The 5,894-nt window shown below is 47.1% G+C and overlaps 1 pseudogene; it reads left to right on the top strand.

Annotated features, from left to right (window-relative positions):
• Positions 1-1,865: 1,865 nt before the first annotated feature.
• On the top strand, positions 1,866-5,453 carry LOC101150836 (large ribosomal subunit protein eL15-like; annotated as a pseudogene).
• Positions 5,454-5,894: the final 441 nt, after the last annotated feature.

The following is a 5,894-nucleotide window of genomic DNA, read 5'->3' as shown; positions in this document are numbered from 1 at the left end:
ACTCCCAACAAAAAAGAAATGGACATTCAGTTGACTCTTGAACAATGAGGGAGGGGCTGGGGCGCCACCACCTGCACAATCCAAAATCTGAATTAACTTTTTTTTTTTTTTTGAGACAGGGACTCGCTCTGTTGACCAGGCTGGAGTGCAGTTGTGTGATCTCGGCTCACTGCAACCTTCACCTCCTGGGTTCAAGCGATCCTCCCATCTCAGCCTCCCAAGTAGCTAGGATTACAAGCACGCACCACCACACCTGGCTAATCCTTGTATTTTTAGTACACACAGGGTTTCACCATGTTGGCCAGGCTGGTCTCAAACTCCTGACCTCAAGTGATATACCTGCCTTGGCCTCCCAAAGTGCTCAAATTACAGGCATGGGCCACCGTGCTGGCCCTGCATTAACTTTTGATTCCCCAAATACTTAACTACTAATACCCTACTGTTGACTGGAAGCCTTACAGATAACACAGTTGATTAACACATATTTTGTATGTTATATAAATTATTACTATATTCTTACAATAAAGTTAACTAGAGAAAACAAAATGTTATTAAGAAAATCATAAGGAAGAGAAAATACATTTACTATTCATTAAGTGGAAGTGGATCACCACAAAGGTCTTCATCCTCACCATGTTCACGTTGAGTAGGCCAAGGAGGAGGAGGAAGAGAAGGGCTTGGTCTTGCTGTATCAAGGGTGATAGGGGCAAAAGAAATCTATATGTATGTGGATCCGCACAGTTCAAACCCGTGTTGTTCAAGGATCAACTGTTCTTGGTTCCCACCTGAGACCTAATGAATCAGAGACCCTGCCATGGAGCTCAACAATTTGCGTGTAAACAAGCCCTTGGGGAAATTCTAACACACTCAAGTTTGAGGACCACTGATTTAGAGGAGTCAACAAACGTTTTCTGTAATGGGACAGAGAGCAAATATTTTAGAGATTGCAGGCTGTACAGTCTCCGAGGCAACTACTTAGCTCTGCCATTGTAGTGCAAAAGTAGCCAGAAGACAAACTGTAAATGAATGGGTTAGCCGGATTTGGCCTAAGGTGGGACTCAGAGAATCAGGTATATGCTTAGAGTACAAGTAAATGCCAGGTAAAACAGTTTTCTTATCTTTGAGCAGAAGAATGTCCTCTGAGTCTCCCTCATGCCTCTTATCAGTCTTAACGTCTACTCTGAGCATACTGGAGTGACCAGTGCTGAATCCTTTATCCTCTGTAGCTGAGCCCTCCCTCCGGGTTCCTTACTTCTTGCACCCTGCAAAATCTGCTCTGTGAAATTCTATAATAACCCTTGTGTAAGTATTAAAGTCTACTAACAGCCAATAATGCCACTTTGGGCGGAGGCATTGGCATTTTAATTTGGGGCAATCCTCGTTGGGCAGGGAGAGGATTGTGTCCCAATACTGTCATGGGCCAACTGGTGGATCTGTGGAGTAGGAAGGGCTTCCAATTTCCCCAAAGTCGCTTTCAGGAGAGAGATTGCTTTCGTGTAATTCCCGATTTGTCTGTTTTGAGTTCAGATTTTTGCCGATTTTTTTTTTTATACACTGAGTCTCACTCTATTGCCCAGGCTGGAGTGCAGTGGTGCCATCTCGGCTCACTACAACCTCAGCCTCTACGGCTCAAGCGATTCTGGTACCTCACCCTCCCAAGTAACTGGAATTACAGGCATGTGCTTGTATTTTTAGTAGAGACGGGGTTTCACCGTGTTGGCCAGGCTGGTCTCAAACTCCTGACCTCATGTGATCTGCCCGCCTCGGCTTCCCAAAGTGCTGGGATTACAGGCATGAGCCACGGCGCCCGGCCAGATCTGCCGATTTTTAATCCCACCTGGGTTTAGAGTGAGTGCAGTGTTAGTATGGCGCTGTTTGCAGTTTGTTCCGTTCTGGCTTCAGCGTTCCTGCAGGGAGCCCCAGCTGAACATACCTCAGTCCCTCCTTCCCCTGGGCCTGACACCCCGGGCTGGGAGTGCCTGGCACCCCCCAGGCACGGGAGCAGCCCAGGTGAGTTTCCCCTCCTATGCAAGCAGAGATCACTTCCCACCACGTCTGTCTGAACTGCACCTGCTCGGCCACAGAGCCAAGGCAGCAACCACCTCTCTCTCTGTTTCTCATAAGGGAGACCCAGGAGAAGGTCCTTTCTCTGTCTTGTATCCATTAGGCATCTTAGTCACAACTCAAAATGGGTTTAATAGAGAAGTTCCTGACTCGTTTCACTGAAAATTCTCGGGATAATTCTAGCTTGAAGCACAGCTTGATTCAGGGGCTCAAACACTACCACAGGGCCTGGTTTCTCACTCCATCCGGCAGCCCTCCTTGTTGGCTCCATTTTCAGACAGGCTGGCAGGTGATGGCGGCGGATCCAGGCTTCATTCTTCCAGGTGCACAGGGAACAGGGCGGGCCTCTCTACCCACTAAAAACTCCTCACACCTCATTGGCTCCGAACCGGTCACAAGCTGCCCCTAAGCCATTCCCTGTGGCTGGTAAAAGATCAATGCTGATTGGCTAGGTGTGATCCATGTGCCCTGCCCTGGGTTTGGGATGGAGCCACTGGAAGCACACAGAGGGAAAGTGAACGAGGGGTGTGTCAAGGAAATCAGAACCCAGCGGCCCTTACTGAGAGAGTGGGACTGGATGAATCTTAATGTGAGGTCTCCCAGACTCTGTAGTATTCAATTGCAAGTAGTTTGAGAGATGATTTCAGGGAGTAGGGAAGCAAGATAAGAAAAGGAAGAGAGCCAATAAAGAAAGCCGCGTTATCCGCCGGGCGCGGTGGCTCACGCCTGTAATCCCAGCACTTTGGGAGGCCGTGGCGGGAGGATCACGAGGTCAGGAGATCGAGACCATCCTGGCTACCACAGTGAAACCCCCGTCTCTACTAAAGATACAAAAAATTAGCCGGGCGTGGTGGCGGGCGCCTGTAGTCCCAGCTACTCCGGAGGCTGAGGCAGGAGAATGGCGGGAGCCCCGGAGGCAGAGCTTGGAGTGAGCTGAGATCGCGCCCCTGCACTCCAGCCTGGGCGACAGAGCGAGACTCTGTCTCAAAAAAAAAGAAAAAAGAAAAAAGAAAGCTGCGTTATCAAGCAAGTTATCTCTGCGGGCACCCGGAGCCCACTCCCCCTGAAGAGCTTGGGAGACGGTGTAGAAGATGCTTCAGAGTTCTCCCAACAGAGGGGCGAGAAAGCTGCAGTGCGAACCCGACAGCTCCTTATCTATCATTGATACAGAACTTTCAGCTTGCCCTATTTGCCAGCCTAGCTTGCTCTTAAGGAGGTGGGTGGGGACAGGGAGGAGGAGCGGGTAGAGAGAGGGAGAGAGAGAACCTTCCGGCAGAGGAGGACTTGGAGGTGTTTGCAGTAGGCAGCCATCATTGTGTAGGGGTGCATGCCACGGGGTTGTGCATGGCATATGGACAGTGTCTGCCACAGGGTGCTGACAACAAATGTCCTGTTCCTTTCCCGCATCCCATCCACCAGGAGTCTTTTCCCATAGCAAGAACTAGGGCCTTCTCTGGCCCATCTAGGCAAGACGCCATTCCTTCTTCTGATAAATGAAGGAGAATATCAAGCCCATAAACACAGAAATAAAACAGTACCCAGAGCTCCCCTTAACATTAAACATACCCTATTTCACAGGGATGGCTCCTGCAAAAGTAAGAAAGGTTTTGCAGGTACAGAGTCCTGGGCCAGAGGCTAAAGCTCTTAAACGGCGTGGTTGACTCATTGGGCAGGAACAGATAAGCTGAATTTGAGACAACTCCACCCAGACCATGTGGAACAGGGTTGGGAAAGGGTAGATATCCAAACAGAACTCCGAGCTGTCACTGGGAGTGGAGTGGCTGGACGCTGCACCAAAATTCCCCACAGATTTTGGCTGCAATGGCAACTCTTTTATTTGTTGATGTACAAATATGCAACATCCGTGAGTTCCCCAACACGAGTATGACAATTTAACCTCTTTACATGCCCTACTTATCTACTCTATTTCTCCCATTATTTTATTATTAAATTCTATTAGTTACTTTTGTAACTTTAAAAAGAAGACCTTTATTTCTTTTTCTGGATGCATTAACCATATTTTTAAAAATATATTTTATTTTAAAAGTATTTTATGGTCTATTTGCTTGGCTCTTGATGTCTGGCTCTTCTGATTTTGTTTTCTTTTTCTCTTTCTTTCCTTCTCTCCTTCCTTCGTTTCTTTCGTTCCTTCTTTCTTTCTTTCAGACAGAATCTCACTCTGTTACCTGGGCTGGAGTGCAGTAGTGCAATTTTGGCTCACTGCAACCTCCGCCTCCTGGGTTCAAGCGATTCTCTTGCCTCAGCCTCCTGAGTAGCTGCAACTACAGGTGCATGCCACCACACCCAGCTAATTTTTATATTTTTAGTAGAGACAGGGTTTTGCCATGTTGGCCAGGCTGGTCTGGAACTCCTGACCTCAAGTGATCTGCCCGCCTTGGCCTCCCAAAGTGCTGGGATTACAGGCATGAGCCACTGTGCCTGGCCTCTGATTTTGTTTTCTTTCAGAAAATATTTTGGCTGGGTGTGGTGGCTCACGCCTATAATACCAGCACTTTGGGGAGGCTAAGGTGAGTAGATTGCTTGAGCCCAGGAGTTTGAGACCAGCCTGTACAACATAGTGAGACCCTGTCTCTACAAAAAATACAAAAATTAGCCAGGCATGGTGGTGTTCGCCTGTAGTCCCAGCTACTTGGGAGACTTAGGCTTGAGCCCAGGAGGTCGAGGCTGCAGTGAGCCATGATCACACCTCTGCACTCCAGCTTGGGCAAAAGAGTGAGACCCCGCCTTTCTGTCTGGCAGCAGCCATCAGGTAAGCCACAGTGGGTGCATACAAGTACATCCAGGAGCTATGGAGGGAGAAGCAGTCTGATCTCATGCGCTTTCTTCTCAGGGTCTGCTGCTGGCAGTACTGCCAGCTCTCTGCTCTCCACAGGGCTCCCCAATCCACTCGGCCCCGTAAAGTGCGCTGACTGAACTACAAGGCTACATTATATATAGGATTCGTGTGTGCGGTGATGGCCAAAAACACCCAGTTCCTAAGGGTGCAACTTACGGCAAGCCTGAACATCATGGTGTTAACCAGCTAAACTTTGCTTGAGCCCTCAGTCCATTGCAGAGGAGCAAGCTGGACACCACTGTGGGGCTCTAAGAGTCCTGAATTCTTACTGAGTTGAAGGTTCCACATACAAATTTTTTGAGGTTATCCTCATTGATGCATTCCATAAAGCTGTCAGAAGAAATCCTGACACCCAGTGGATCACCAATCAGTCTACAAGCCCAGGGAGACACGTGGGCTGACATCTGCAGGCCGAAAGAGCCATGGCCTTGGAAAGGGCCTTAAGTTCCACCACACTATTGGTGGGTCTCGTCAAGCAGCTTGGAGAAAATGTGATACTCTCCAGCTCCACTGTTGCCACCGATATAAGTAAAGTTTGTAAAATTCATACCTAATAAATAATTTAGGACAGTCAAAAAATAAAAAAAAAATAATGAGACCCTGTCTCAAACAAAACAAAAATGCTTTGAAAAGTTTTTTATTCTTATTTTATATAGTAGAGACATATACTACATAATAATTAGCTGATCCTTAATAACTTGGACACTTGAAGGATTTCACTGGTAAACTGGACCTAAATCCTTTTTTTCTGTCTTTTTAAAATTGATATATCATAGTTACACATATTTTGAGAGTACATGTGATATTTTGATACATGCATACAATGTGTAATGATTAAGTTAGGGTAATGAGGATATCCATTACCTGAAACGTTTATCTTTTCTTTGTGTTGGGAATGTTACAATTATCTTCTAGCTATTTTGAGATATACACTAAATTATTGTTGACTATGATTTCCCTACTGTACTATTGG

Source organism: Gorilla gorilla, chromosome 21 (genome assembly GCF_029281585.2).
Source record: "Gorilla gorilla gorilla isolate KB3781 chromosome 21, NHGRI_mGorGor1-v2.1_pri, whole genome shotgun sequence".
In the NCBI taxonomy this organism is placed as follows: domain Eukaryota; kingdom Metazoa; phylum Chordata; class Mammalia; order Primates; family Hominidae; genus Gorilla; species Gorilla gorilla.
This window is presented reverse-complemented; position numbering and strand designations above follow the sequence as displayed.